Raw genomic sequence first — 15,112 nt, 5'->3', positions numbered from 1 at the left:
CCATAAATGACTAGTAACTTTGAAAATCTTGCCATAGAGTTAACATAGAATGGTAAATAAGAATGGATAATGTATGCATATATATGACACATATATATTTGAATAATAAAAGTTTCTCGGCATAAAATCAAAATATTTTAATTTGATTAGACTGTGATAGTATATATTTGACTCAACTTGATTTCAGTGAGTAATTAACTGAATTATAACCTATACTTAATGGCAAACACTAACATTGTGAGCCTAAATAAAGGAACAATGGTTGTAATTAATGCCAAAGAGAGTAACATTGCAGAAAGACTGACATTCAGGAAAGCTATTCTGTATTCCTATTAATCTTAGAACTGTTACCTAAATTCCCAGTGCCTCTGCTATGCTCCTGAAAATGAGAAATAATTTATGTCCTTCCTTACCTCCTGAGTTACAATGATAAATATGGAAAAGTGCATTGAGCTTTTTGTGATAAAAGGTACTATAAAAATCTAAGGTGTTTTTATTATTATATCAATCAAATAGGTTCTCAGACTAAGTTCCTTTTTGAAGACCCACAACTTTTTATGGGTGAATCATGAAATTGTATTGGGAAATATATTGAAGCTACATAACAGGGCAGACAGATTTTATGCCTTTTGGGGCCTTTTAAACTTGGTTACAATTAGAAATGTGAGAAGATATTTATCATAAGATATATCAGTTAGGAAATTAATGAGAGCAAATGAAAATGTTTAAGAGACATTTTATATAAACACAGGAATTCTAATCCTGGCTTCATCAAATAAATGTGCTAAGTCACCATTTTGTTCCATAATCGTAGTTACCGTGTATTGACTACTTCCTCTATGCCAGGAAGTTTGAGTATTTTACACTCATGACTTCGTTGAACCTCACAGGGATCCTAAATTAAGCATTATTATCACCATTTTGTAGATCAGGAAATCAAGGCTTAGAAGATAAAATAACTTGTCCAGGACCCCACAGTAAGTGGAGTCAGGTTCAAATCCAGATGCGTCTGAAGTGAAAACCCAAGCTCTTAAAATTTTCAAAACTGTAGCTCCTAATAAAGCAACATATCAATTTCCATTAAAAGGATTAATTTTTGGACAAACCATACTATTAAAAAACTTATAAAGAGATATTGTATAAATATAGGCACTCAAAAGATGATTGAATCAAACTGAAATGGGTCTTTTGTCAAAGATCAGGAATAAATAGTTAGAAATAGGAAATGATTATGTATTACTCATTTGACCCTCACCTGAAGATAAATGTTATATCTGGAAAGACAGAATTAGTTGTCTGATTGGTTTTTTTTTTTTTTTGGTAATAAAATCATAATCAGTTTTAAATAAAAACATTTATAACTTTTAGGTATTTCCAAAGCATCCAGTATTTTGCCTTTATACATCATAGAGAGACTGTTTACCTTAAAAATCTATGATCCCATTTCCCACAGAGAAGAATTAATAATGGGGAATCACTTGAAAAATAAATTTTGCATTTAAAATTTTAAAATTATTTTTCATCTTTCATAATGAGTTGTTATGCCTTTAGAAATTGTATCATTTATTTGTGACAAAAATTAGACAGGAGTGGTTTTTGTAATAATTTCATGCTAAAACATTTTTCTGTTCAGTAATGAAATTTTTTCTTTTTAAAATGATCTTTTAATTTTGAAGTGTTATAATGATTTATATTTTTAAAGTATCTTTTTCTCACATTTCAAACTTAGAATAAATCTTTTAAGCCTTATGCAAATTCTCATCTTTAAAAAGTCCTACTTGTAATGACAAAGAATAGGTTAAGCAGTCCCTTGTATGCATATTTTCAACTTACTTAAGAAAAATAAAAATAAAAACCATAGCTTGAGACATTTAAGTTGGCAATTCAAATTTGTTTGAGTAAATACTCAACAATACTGTGCTTTGTAACAAGCAGAAAAATGTCTCATTATCAGAAGATAATATAACATTGCCTAAAAGTTTGGGATTCATTAAAAGAATATTTCTTAAAATGCCTATATAGCAGCCATTATTTAAACCAACATGATAACATTATGGAAAATGATGTTATGGAGGGGAAAAGCTAGCTAACATAAACTTAGATTTCTCTCTCATTGAAGAACCCATACAGCACTCATTCATTCGTGTGCTTGAATATTTTTTAATACCTCTCAGTGTTACAAGGCATGAAGGATTTTTGCAAAAAATGTTCAACAGAAACATGTTTGAGATTCCATGACATATTTATTTGATTACTTCCCTATGAGTAATCAAATGACAATTTCAAAGATTAAAAGAATTGTTTTTTAATGTATCTAAATAGTTTAATAACTATTGAAACGTATACTAGCATCTTACATTTTTTCTCATCATTTTTTCCCAACAGATTTATTTTTAATTCTTCTTCACCCCACTGTGATTTAAGCAACCTTTATATTGCCAGTTAAGTGCACTCTGACATTGATCAAAATTTTGGGGTTAAACAAAGTAAAAACTGATCCATTTTCTAAAACTGTGTTAACCATGTGTTATCAGCTGAAGGTACGCTTTTAGAAACGTTGCTAAAACTTAAAATATAAATGCTGCCTGGAAAATGCACTGCATCCTCTCATACTTACACACTCTCATAAATGCACACCAGTGAATTTACAATCTATTCAACCACATGGAGAACCAGATACAGCACAGAGTCATCAGTGAATCAAGGCAACAGGGTCACTGGCTATATTCTGGTCATTTTACATCTTAAACTTTTTGTGAAACATTTATTCAAATAACGCATAGAACTTCATGCTCCATACCCATAAAAGCAGACAGAAGAGTGTAGATATAAAGTGTGCTGAAAGAATCAAGTGATGTCAAAATACACATGTGGAATTTCTTGAGTTTCCTGAAATACCCCATAGTAATTATCTAGGTAAAGGCAGAGGGGATGAAATATAACTCTTATTCTTGTAAGTAGCTAAAGCAGATTCGTTTCTGTGGTTGACAACTTCTTCGGCTATTCTAAAAACCATCCTGGAATCTCTCCTGTGGCCCCATCACTTCAACAAAAAGGTCAGGTTTACCTCAGTTTATGGTAACTCCTCTGCATCTGATTGATCTACTTTTCTTACAACAAAAGGAAAACTTTAGAGCCCATTTGGAATCTGTTTCTAATACTGTAGTCAGAGAGCTTCCTCTGCCCTATGCTCTGATAAAGACACAATTCAGTTTTTCATCAGATTGGTTTAAATTGTCCCTTAATCTCTATTACACCAAACTTCACACAACTTTATTCTTTTCAAATTGTTTCTACATCGTAGTTATGACTAGGAATCATGACCAAGATGATGTGTCCCTTTGCAACTTTTCCTCACAGCTTCCTCTCCCCAAATAATTTTTAAAACCGGTGGACTTTTTCTCTCACCGCTCCCCTCCCCCCATTAAAAAATATATCCCATTCCAGGCGCCCCCTCTCTGCCTGCCGAAAGCATTTTAATGACAGTTTACTTTAGCGGTCTGTCAGCCGACTGCTGCCTCTGCCACCTGAATTTCAATTTCTTAATTTACAGCCCAGATAAAACAGAATGGAGCAGGATCTGGGCTGCTCTCTACATTGGGTTGGCCTTATCAAGCGTGAAGTTTGGCGCATTGCAAACGTATTCAAGTGATTATCTGTTGAGGACCTCTCGAGCCATCTCCATCTCTGCAGCGGGCTGATAAGACAGCTGTTTGTCTAGCCGCTGTCTCCCCGGGCCTCAGTCTTCTTCTGCTACAAACTCTGCCTTTGTCCCCGGGCCCTGGTACGGTCACTTGCTCTATGGGGCAAGGGTTTGATCTGAACACACGTGGGGGAAAAGTGTGAGTGTGTGACAGGGCAGAGGAGAGAGGAAATAGGAGGGGGAGAGCAAGGAGAGCGAGATAGAGGGGAGGAGGGAAAGAGGGTTAGAGATCCGAGGAAGCTGGGGGCAGGGCTGCGTGCCGAGCGCAGTTGATAGCTCTGATTGACTGGTTGCTCAGCCCGGCTTTATTATTTCAAATTAGACGTGCATCGCACACAAGTGGAAACATAAATCTTCAATATAAGAAAGAGCCTCCGAGCATCGGAAGCAGAAAAACCGTTTCTTCCCAGGTCCCGGTAAAGGGGCCGGCGAAAAGACTGATTGCCACCAGCTGAGACAGATGGTTTCCTTTAACTTTGGAATCTGCTATTTTTAATTACTTGTATTAATTTTGCATGAGATGTATCGGCTCCAGGAGGAAGCTTAGAGAAGGCTGTTATCATCCCTGGAAGAAACGGACACAAAGCTCCGACTTGCCCTTTCTCACCTCCAAGTTTTTTCTTACCTCACCCTCCCTCGTCGCCTAGATCACCCTTTGCATGCTCAGGAAAGACGTGAGTTTACCTTGCTAAAAGTTGGTCCTGAGTAAAAGAGAGGAGGGGAAGAAAGCTGAGGGCATTTGCAGGAGCGTTTAACATAAATGATCGTTGATCCGAAGCTGCAAATAAATTTTCCGAGACACTCCGGGGCACGTGCAACAGATTTCAGCCTGAATATCCGCAGGCAAATCATCTAAAGGAGAATGCACCTCATACACATTTTGCTGAGAGGAGGGGGAAAGGCGGTCGTGGTAGGGGACGGGGGGGAAGAACAATATAGGCTGGTCTTAATTTACCGCGACACATTACGTTTAATTTTTTTAAAAACCTGTACAATTCACGTGTCTTTAAGTGTAAACAGTAACCTCGGAATTTAGGGTAAATTCTCGCTGAGTCTGCTCCTTTTACAGCCTTTTCCCTTGAACAGGAGTTTAAAGGCATGATGTAAAGAGAAAGTAAAGGATGTTTGTGGTCCTGCTCACTGCCGTCTCTGGCACTGTTCCTAATGGAAAGTGTTTGCAATATAAAGGGTTCTTTGCGAAATAGTCTCGGAGGTCACTCACCTTCGGATAAAAGGCTTTGCCCCTTTGCCAGGAGATGGAGGGAGCCGGGGGAAGAACGGGGGGAGGGGAGAGAGGGTCGAGCGTGTAGGCGTTTTTGTTGCGATTCCCTCTGGGAATTTCGAGGATTAACAAATCTGGAGTAGGTTTAGCTGACTTTTCGATGACTACCTGGATTTGCATTTATTTTGTATGACCTCTTTGATGACTGACAGGCTCACTAGGGGAAGAAGTGTCTGGAAAGAGGACAGTGGAGGGTGCGCAGCGAGTTCGGGGCGCTAACCTTCCTGGCGGTTTGTCACTATGGCCGAGTCCTAGCAAAAGCCAGCCTAATTCAAAATAAACGTGTTTCTATGGAGTAGGACAGCCCTATAGTCTGTAGAAATGAAATGTTCCCAAGAACTGTAGTTTCTGTGTCTCACTGGGAGGGACAGAAAACTCCAACAAGCTTTGCAAACCTTTATTCAGGCTCGGCTTGTCTCTGTCCATGGTGCTAACTCATGCCTCTTTCTTTAGCCCGGTTTCATGTTCTAAACTCACATTGGTATCAATTTTCTCGACATTTTTTTTCCTGTTTTCTAAACTGTGGAAGTAAAGTTGACGTACTTCTTTAAGAAGAATAAATAAAATAGTAATCATCAAGCTATATAATAGCTCTATTTCTCACTCAGGCAGTAAACTGTCACACTTCTAACATTATGAACAGCAGACACCCCCCTCCATCATCCCAAACAGCCCAACAAATTAACACAGAATAATATTTTTATACATCTGAGAGGGTATAATGTTTGGAACTATCACCCTAAGCCAAACATTGTAAACTCATTTAAATAGCTTAACTGCTTTCTTTACTTTAAAAAAGTTACAATTGTACTTTACAGCCACCTTTATCATAAAACCCTAAAAGTATCCTCTCTTCCTCCCCAGAACTAGTGTAGGGGGGTTATTTACCATAAAAGACATTGCCCGCAATAGCTTACGAGTATTCCTATGAATGACTGTTCCTTTATAAAGATATTTTAGTAAAATAATCAATTGAATTCATTACTTTTTCTGCTTTGAGAACTATTCTTTTTGCAGCTTTCTCCACGTCGAACTTTTTCTCCAAGCTCTCAGTGACTCCCTATATCTCTCCCTTCTCTGTTGTGGTTTAATATCAAGTACTTTGAAGATATATCAGAGCTAACAAGACAATCATAATTCAAATGCTTTTCTAATACAAGATCAGATGCTGTGGATAATTCTTTACCTAGCTATGAATGAAGAGGGATTGATTACAATTGCTTAATGTGGAGTGTGATGTTTACACATAGTCTTTATTAATTGCAAGATAGAGTATGTTAATATTTCAGGCTGTAACAGCATGAATTTCAAAGTGAAATATATATCCAGGTATCATTTGTGTTAAAGTGATTGTATTCAGTTTTTATTTTTAAAAGTTGGAAAAGTACGTGTTACTTATACTATATTTATCCATTTAAAAGTTTTTAAATGTAAAAACATCTGTTTGAGGAAGTAAACTAGTATTTTAAGACGTTTTCAATTTCTTAAATAATTTAACTCCACTTTATCTACATAGAAAAAACAACTTGTTGAAAATGAAAACATTCTGAAAAATATTTGCTCCTCTGAAAAAACTGAAAAAAGCGTACATACTGAAGCCATAAAATTTAGCATTTTGCATTTGAATGGACAAGTTTGCCATTTTTCAGGTAATTTCTTTAACTACATAACACACAGGCTGGATTTTCATCACTCCACACCACACCCAGCTTTCCATACCCACCCTCCCCCAATCCTTGCAAAAATATACTACTGTAATCCACAAAATCTTTCTTGTGGATACAAACATCAAAAAATAAAACAAAGTATTAGTTTCCACATAATTAGATGGAATTTATGTAATTGTAAGTTAATGGTAAAGATTTTCTTCAAATTGTTGAGAATATTATGTGAACAAATGCAACTAATTCAATATTAAGAGCATATTAACAAGGATAAAAGACAATTCACTTCATTGGTAATTCTGACTAAACAGTATTACACTTTTACCCAAATTGTATTTATTACCTTACTCTTTGTACTGATCTAGGGGTGAAGGGAGGGGTTGAAGGAGAATGACAGCGAACTCAATCTTCCAACTGTTTATTCATACAGTGATTACTTTATTGTAGATGAGGTGGAGGTTTTCTGTTTTTTCCCTTTATTTGTTGTTCCCTCAACCCCTTGACTCTCTTTCTTCAAACAGCTTTTCTTTCTTCTGCCCCTGAGTTCCACCCAGGTCTAGAGAATAGTTTTATGTTGAAATTAGGACCCCAGGCCTGTTGTTATATAAAAAGTAGGGGTGGGAATTAAGGCATGATAATTATAAATGTCAGTTATATAGATTCAGGCCTCCTTTCCCAAGTCCCAGTTATTGTTATCCAAAGTATAGAACTCGGACATATTGTACGGGCTATATGGGACATAAACAGGTCTTCTGTTCTTTGCCATTAAGCATCTATCAACACTCAAAGACACTTTCAAGGAACTATGATTTACTTCAACCCTGACTTTCTAGTCATTTTGCTTTGTGACTATCTGTCCATTTTCCCTGCATTCCCATTCCACCCCCCTGCAGTCTCTAACTCTTACCTGTGCCTCCTCTTTCCGGCATTCTCAAAGATAGAGGCTAGTAATAAAGAAACAAGTAAAGGAATTTCTTTTGGAAAGGAATGAGCTTCCAGAAAGATGTTACACTGTGCAAGAATTGTAAGTACTGTGTAGGAAGCTGGTGTTACCTTTCAAGATTAAAAGAAGAAATCCAAGCTGGAAAAGAACCTAGGTCAAGTGAATATTGTCTCTACTTATACATCAAGTCGATCCTGAGAACTACAGTTTCACTTGGAGGAAGAAATAAATACCATGAATAAAGCTATATTTCATCCTCCTGAATGTTATTAAAATATGGGGTTTAATAAAGTAGCCTTCATCTATAAAACAGAAGGGTTGACAGCACTTGGTCTTCTGGTTAAACTTTCTAAATCCTCAGAGTAAGAGTCCAGATAAAGGCTTGACTATCTTTACTGTCAGCAATACATGTGTGGCCCAAGAACTGTACTGCCACCAAATGCAGAGGAGTGGCTTGTTCTAATTTTATATACAGCTGCTCTTTTTGAGTGTCATCATACACCCCAAAGTGAAGGACCTTAGCTCAACTCAGCACCTCTTCCCCTGGACAGGATGTTTATCCTGCACTTTTCTACTCTGACATGAAGTGAAAGGTAATTCAAACCGTGCAGCTTTATTTGAAAGCATTTCTGACTTCATTCTTATCCTAAAAGACGCTTAAAAAAACCCAAACAAACAAGAGAGCAGTAATATGCATATATTAAAATAGAGAAAGACATTAAATTACCTAATATCTAATATAGAATACTGGAACACAAATCGAAAAAGGCATGCGTGCAAGTAATGGATGTACATTCATCCCTTTCACTCAGTTCAAAGAGAGGGAGCTCTCAGTGACTCATACATAGGGGACAGAGTTTAATGTTATAAAGAAAAGTGCCATAGATGAGGCAGTGATGGCAAAGGAAATGAGTCTTTCCAAAGCAGAAAGATTTAAGAGGAAAGGAGATCGTGCCATATCGCAAAAACTCTGATAGTACTGTTCCAACCCTCCCACGTTGCTCTCTCCCCATCTCTTTTTGCTTCTTGCATTTCCCTTCGCCACCAGTGTTAAGCGTGTACCTCCCCGCACAACTTACCTTGAAACGGGACTCCATTGAGCTCTCGAGAGTGACACAAGGACCTAACCAATCATATCGCGCGGCCTCTCCTGGGCGGCCTCAATAGAAGCGTCTGGACCAATCAGGATCCTGGGTAGATGAGCAAGTTGAGTTGTGGCACGACTCAGCGTATACTTCCGCGCGTGCTGCCCGGGATAGGAGCCTGGCAGAGCAGCTGCACACACGGCAGTGCGGAGGCAGAGAAGGGGTTGGTGATACGGTGCTATAAATCTGTGGTCCAGTCCACCTCCCTTTTAAGACGTCCTCCCCCCTTATTTCTGTTCTCAGTTAGAGATGCAGCAGCTTACTCCTGTAGCGACCTACTAAAAAGCAACAAGGAGAAAGACATCGTCTTTTTGAAAAAACGTTCTTTCGTCTCTTTCTTTGTTCCTTCGTTTGTTTTTCTTGCCCCTTTTTGTTTAGTTGAACGGCAATAGGAGGGTAGTCTCCGTCTTTTTAAACTCTCTTTTTTAAGTTTCCCCTCCCCTTTCATATATTTTTTTTTTCGCCATTTCTCTTAGCGTTGGACTTTGGGGTCGAAAGCATTTCTTTTTATTTGCTTCTTTTAAGCCGAGCACAGTTTTAGGTTTCGTGCTGTCTTAAGAGAACTATCCAGCAGCCTCTTGCTCATCCTTATTGGGAGAACTGCACCGTTACTTTAAAAACACATATACACAAAAACCTTAAGGGAGAAAGGTAAGTTTCGGTTTGGTTTCTTTAATCATTAGTTGCAGCGATGCGCTGGCAAACCCAGAAAACCTGTAAGTGAGCAGAATACAGAATACGAAGTTAATTGCACATGTTTGTATTATTTCAAAGATACTGCTCTGCTTTTTAATTCTATAGACCTAGACTAAAAGACCGTGGACGCATGCTTGACGTACTGAATATTCACAAATGTCAATGGCAGAAACTTAAGTGGTAAATGTGGCCAGGGAAGAACAGGGGTACAATGGGAGTCTAGATATTGAGTGAGCTTCGGGATTGAGGTTGGAAGTTCATTTCGTGGGAAGAGAGGGATAACTTGGGTTTGGGGGGGGGCGGGGGGATGCATGCCTCTACTTTCGCGAAGCAACCGAAGGACCGGAGAGGCTTTAGGACCATTAAGGGGAATCAGAAGCCTGGACTTGGAGATTAGACCAGCGAAAACCCCCGACTTAATTGCATTAACCAGATAACATGTGCTGGGGAGATGGGATTGCCAGATGGAATTTATATGCTGCACTAGGCAGCTAGTTGTAGTTGACTGAAAAAAGTACATGCCGCCTGAGGGCTGGGGCTGGGCTGGGGCTGGGGTGGGTAGAAGCTGTCAAAGCTCATCGTTGCGAGGTGTGCGGGCTCTAATTCACGGCCGCCAATGATCATGGTTGTGTTTAAAAAGAAGATAGACAATTTAGGGCCGAATTCTTAAGCCTGTACCGGATATGAGATTCCCTTTGTTCAGAAAAGCGTAAATAAGATCCTTGGAGCTGTGTCTGTTGGAGGGGCGGCTGCCTGGGAGCCTCGCTGTGCTGCGCGCTGGGAAGTGGATTCCAAGCCCTGTCCTTGGTCCTACGCGGCTGACTTCGCCTTCTGGGTGAGGGGGGAACCCCCTTCGCAGCCGACAAGGCTTCGCAGCCACTCAGTAGCCAACTCGGCTACACATCCCTCAACCCCTTCCTTGCGGCCCCCCACCCACCCCTTTTCTCGAATAGCTATTGTTAAACTGACGCCTGGAGAAAGATGGTTGGGGATGAGACGCTGGGCAGACACTTGCTTCATTTTAACTTTTGTGATTTCTCAGGGTTTAGGAGAAACCAGCTGGCTTTCTACTGCGAAAAAGAGAACACAGGGTAGAGGTGGGAAAGGGGGAGGATGTTCGCGGGGCGGGGAGGGTGGAGGGAATGGTGGTGGCAGTGCCCTTGCCTGAGAGAAGTTTAAATTATTGGCACGAGGGGGTGTGGGCGAGTGTGTGCATGAGAGCGCCCGTGTGGTGCTTGAGAAGGAGAGGATTGGGAAAAGGTACAAAGCCGGCTGGCTTAATTTCTCTCTGCTCTCCATCCCACCCACCCTCCCAGTTCGAAAAGCCAACGCGCGGCCGGTCTTCTCCGGACTCGACTTTGCCATCTCCGGGGTCCTGGGGGCTGGGGATAGCAAGGTGGCAGTGCCCACCCCGGGATCTCAGCGGCGAACAGGACTTCGCGTGGCCATTGTTGCTTAATTTATGCCCAGCACGTTGCCACATACCCACCTATTTCACGTCTGTAAAGAATTAATATGAGAGCTGTATAACTGTGGGAAATTGGAGGTTGGATACATTCTCTGTGGGTTAGCGAAACTGATGTCGAGACTGGGTATTTTCTCTCGTAATTACCAGCTGCAGATCTGGCTTTACTGTGGCCAGAGTGAGAGAAATTGTCAACCATTTAGAATTTACTCTTAACACCGCTGGGCCAGGATGGATGTCTCTGTACTTTCTCCCCGAAATGAACAGGTTCTTTCCCCTCCCCCGCTCATGTACAAACATTCCTGTTGGTTAAGATTCTAAACCTTCAGCCCTTCCCTACACCCTATTTATTATACCCATCCTCTGGATGTTGAGAGTGGACGGGAAATGGAGGTGGTTTATTTCTTAGGCCTACAGTGCAACCTATAAAATGTAGGCTTAACATGGGGGGGGGCGGGGTACAGAGCAGACAATAGTAACCTAAGAAATTATTTTCCTAACTGGAAATCAGTTCCTAAAAGTCAGGGGGAAAGGTGTGAGTGTTTGGGGGATGAAAGGGTATGAAATCTGTTTAGGGCCCATAAGATTTCCTTGGTAAAATGGCTTCTTAAATGGGACATCTGAAAGATTTGTTAGAATCTAAAATAAGTCAAAAAAAAAAAAAAAAAGACGGAGAGAAAATGTTGAGGGTTTAAAAATCACCTTTTGGGGGATTAAGAGAATAACTGTTTCTCTTAGTTTTTGCTGAGTCTGTCTTACACCAGGTACTCCTGGGTTCCCCTTCCCTCTTTTATCCAAGTGCTTGGCAGCCCCACTTTATAAAGCTTAACCTGTTCTGGAGTTCTCCACGAAAACGCAGTGTTTGCCAACTAGAAGTGGTTTGGAAGACTTGGGGAACTCTGTTGAGAGAGAGGTCTCCCATGACTTCAAGAAGTCAGTTTCGGGAAGTAGGGCATCACAAGGCATTCTAAGAGTTTTAGGCTTGGATTGGCAAATTTGGTAGGCCCATTTTTGCCTAACGTTTGGAAACAGGCATTCTTAGCAATCCCCCCTGCCTGGGATGGGAATATTATAATTAACTGTTTAGAGGGAGGTCAAAGAGGCGCAGGCGCTTTGAGCCGTTTCCCCAGGAACCCGTACAAAGTCAATTAAGGTCATTTAATTGCAAATCGTAATTGGGGTGACAATAGAAATGCTGATATAGAATCAATTAGCTATTTCTGGTGTCCCCAGTCTGGGTCCCCCAAAATGAGGGATGGACTGTCTCCATTTCGATCATGGCTGAGCCCCCTACTTTAACTGTCTGATTTGACTTCGCCCAGGAGGGCAATTTTGTCTCCTCTACCTCCCGCCCTGGGTTAGAGGAGTCCTTCCCCGCTTCTCCCCCAGCCCCGCCCGTCGCGTGGGGGGCGGGGAGCGCTGGCCGCCCTTAGCGGACCTTGCTGCATCAAACCCGCATCATGCCCTTGAAGCTGTAACCTCGGTCACGTTCTTGCGGCGACTCAGCCGCCCACTGCTCAGTTCTTTCTCTTACCTCGTGCGATTACAGGTAGGTTTGACAGGTGATATTTTTAAATGTAGTTTTTTAGGGGGAAGGGTTAAAACGGAAGCCTTTGCATTGAAAGAAAACAAACACAAAAAAGCCCCAATATGACAGGTGCTCTCGTAATTAAGCGGATGAGCAGCTGTAAAAACGTGCTTCCGCCGCGTGGTTTGGGGTCGGTTTTGACTCCCAGTCTTGGGTCTGGGTCTGAGGACTGGCACAGGTTTTTCCTGGGGAAAGCGATTGAACTGGGCGTGGGGGCGGGCCAAGGAAAGGCAGCGATGGGACGCCCCCTCGGTGAAGAGTTGGCCGTTTCAGGGCTTCGGTGGGGGGCGTTGGAAGGATGCGGCGAGCGACAGGCGCTTATATAGTCGAGTGCAGGATTTCCTACTTTGTGTTTGAAGCAGAGTATAGCACCCCACACAGGTACTCGGGGCTTATTTGAACATCAGATTCCATCTAGACAGGCAGAGAAGGGCAGCGGGGGCAAACCTTTAGTTTTTCGCGGAGGGACCGGACCCTTCAGCTGTGAAGTAGGGAAAAAGCCCTTGAGCTTTGCTTGCAATATGTTAATATATGTATGTATATATATTTGATACACATATATCAAAGTACCCCCGCGCGAATCGCTCTGGCTGCCCGTTAGAGTCCGGAGCCTCGGGGTTTGCAAACTTGCACCTGGTATCTGACGCCTCTGGGCGCGCGACGCTCTCCGCGCTGCCAGGGGAACCTGGTCCAGGAGCCTGCCTGGAATCGGAAGCTGGGAGGGAAGGAGCCAAAGAGTCCGCAGTCGGGCGTGTGCTCCCAGGCACCGACCCTCGGGGCTGCCGGGCAGGGCACGCGCCGGCAGCAGTAGCCGCGGCGCCGCGAACTCGCCGCCGGCCCCGCCTCCTGGCGCTCTTCCAAGCAAGCCCCTCCTCCCCGCCCCGCTACAAACGGCGGGACCGCGGCGCCCGGGCGTCACTGAGGCAGCTGCGGGCCGTGTGAGGAGGCCGGTTGCTGGCGCGGCGCGGGTGGGGCGGGGGTTCCGCTGGGTTCCAGGCCGCCTTCCCGCCACCGTCAGACCTGGGGACGCCGCTGCCGCCGCCACTACCGCCTCTCCGCGGAGCCCGCCCGGAGCGAATCCTCCGCGGCTGTGTGACGGTCGGCAGCGCGAGCCGTAGTAGCTGCAGCTCTGAGTCACAGCAGGCAAGTGCGGGGGTGGGGTGGGGTGGGGCGGGGGCGGGCACGCCTCGCCGGGCCGCGAGTCTGTTTCGGACGCCGAGGCTGAGGGCGGTGCGCGCCGCCGCGGCGCTGTGTTGCGGGGTCCGGCCTCGGCTCGGCGGGAGCCCTCGTCCGGGCTCAGGGCGGGAACGTTGGTGGAGGCGGCGGAGGTTGTGCACGGGAAGTTCCTAGAGCTCGACCCCTGGCGGCGGGAGTCGAGGGAATTGGTCGCCTCGGGAGGTGGCACCGCCCCTCTTGTGGGCACAAGCTGGTTGGGGGCGGCGGGAGCCGAGCGGGGCCAGTTGCGCCAGGCAGCGTGCACAGGCGTGGACGTGTCGGGTTACGGCCGCGGGTGGCGCGAGAAGAACTGCGCCGAGACGCAGGTGAGTGTATTGGAGGGAAAGTGGGGGAGGGGGCTTTTCTAGAAAAAGGGCAGGATTCCTGTGGTGGACTGGCACCTCCGTCTTGTGGGAGGCTGCGTGCACTGGGTTCTCCAGCCGGGTGGTGTCTGGTGGCGTGCCCACTTGGTACGGCGCCTCCTCGCGCGTGGTCCTTTGCGCTCCCGGGGCGTCTCGAGACTTGCTGCGGCCACGCAGTGTGCGGAGGTGGGTTGGGACCGTGGGCGCCCAGGACAGAGCAGGGAGGATCCTCGGGCCGCTCTTCCCCTTGCGCCGTGTTAGGTGAGATCGGGCGCAGCCGCGCGAGGTCGCAGCTCGAGGTCGCATCCCGGGTTTGCGCGCGAGCCGTGCGCTGGGCGGGAACCACGGGGCGGGTCGGGCCGCCGGGCGAGGCAGGCTCTGGGCTTTCGCTTGCTCGCGGCGGTTGCGGCGGCTGCCTCCAGCTCGGCCAGGAGGGCTGGCCAGCGGCGCCCCGGTGCACGGACGTGTGTGCGCGCCCTGGTGAGACTCGTGGAGTCTCGGGTGGACCAGCCTCTGTTAACCAGCAGGTGCTCCTCCAGTGGTCGTGACAGTGACCAGCACACAGTCTTCCCACGGCGTTTCCTTAAAAGCTGACTTGTTATCCTAGAGGGCTGGAGCGCAGGACATTGCCTCTAGATGTGAGCTACAGGCACGGAGCCGTAGCTGTCCAGATGGTCATTTAAAATAGTGTGCATTTTCGAAGATCATCTTTACGATAAAATGTTCATCTCCTATCGTCTATGTTTTATGAAAATGTGAGGAAAGGAGGGTTTGTTACCGGCTATCCTGTCTCCTTTATTCCTTCCCCAAAGGATGGTGCTTAATGCCGCACGAAATATGTCCGGCAAGGACAAAGAGCTTTTTAAAACTTAATATTTTTGTGGACCTACCCATAATAATTGTCTAAATAAAAATGTAGCTCAGCCCCAAACTTATGGCAATTAAGTCCATTTAAAAACTCTAATAGCAGTTGGGATGTAATTTTCCCATCCTTTTAAGTAAAATCGGTTTGTTTGAAATACTGTTCAGTTGCCCTTGAAGACAACATT

The 15,112-nt window shown here is 44.0% G+C and overlaps 1 protein-coding gene across 13 annotated transcripts in view; it reads left to right on the top strand.

The window, feature by feature from the left end:
* The first annotated feature begins 8,850 nt into the window (after positions 1 to 8,850).
* ELAVL2 (ELAV like RNA binding protein 2) overlaps positions 8,851 to 15,112 on the top strand; it is a 135,413-nt gene continuing 129,151 nt past the window's right edge. For 2 of the 13 annotated variants that reach the window (XM_060301008.1, XM_060301000.1), the window contains exon 1: positions 8,852 to 9,388. The gene's annotated coding sequence lies outside the window, so the exon portion shown is untranslated. Of the gene's footprint in view, positions 9,389 to 12,428; positions 12,448 to 13,372; positions 13,630 to 13,726; positions 14,028 to 14,230; positions 14,250 to 14,306; positions 14,325 to 15,112 lie in introns of those variants that run through there. The other 11 variants (XM_060301007.1, XM_060301004.1, XM_060301006.1 and 8 more) reach the window with 9 other exon arrangements.

The sequence above is a fragment of the Globicephala melas genome, chromosome 6 (genome assembly GCF_963455315.2).
Source record: "Globicephala melas chromosome 6, mGloMel1.2, whole genome shotgun sequence".
NCBI lineage: Eukaryota > Metazoa > Chordata > Mammalia > Artiodactyla > Delphinidae > Globicephala > Globicephala melas.
Note: the sequence above shows the minus strand (reverse complement) of the source record. Positions and strands in the feature narration are given on the sequence as shown.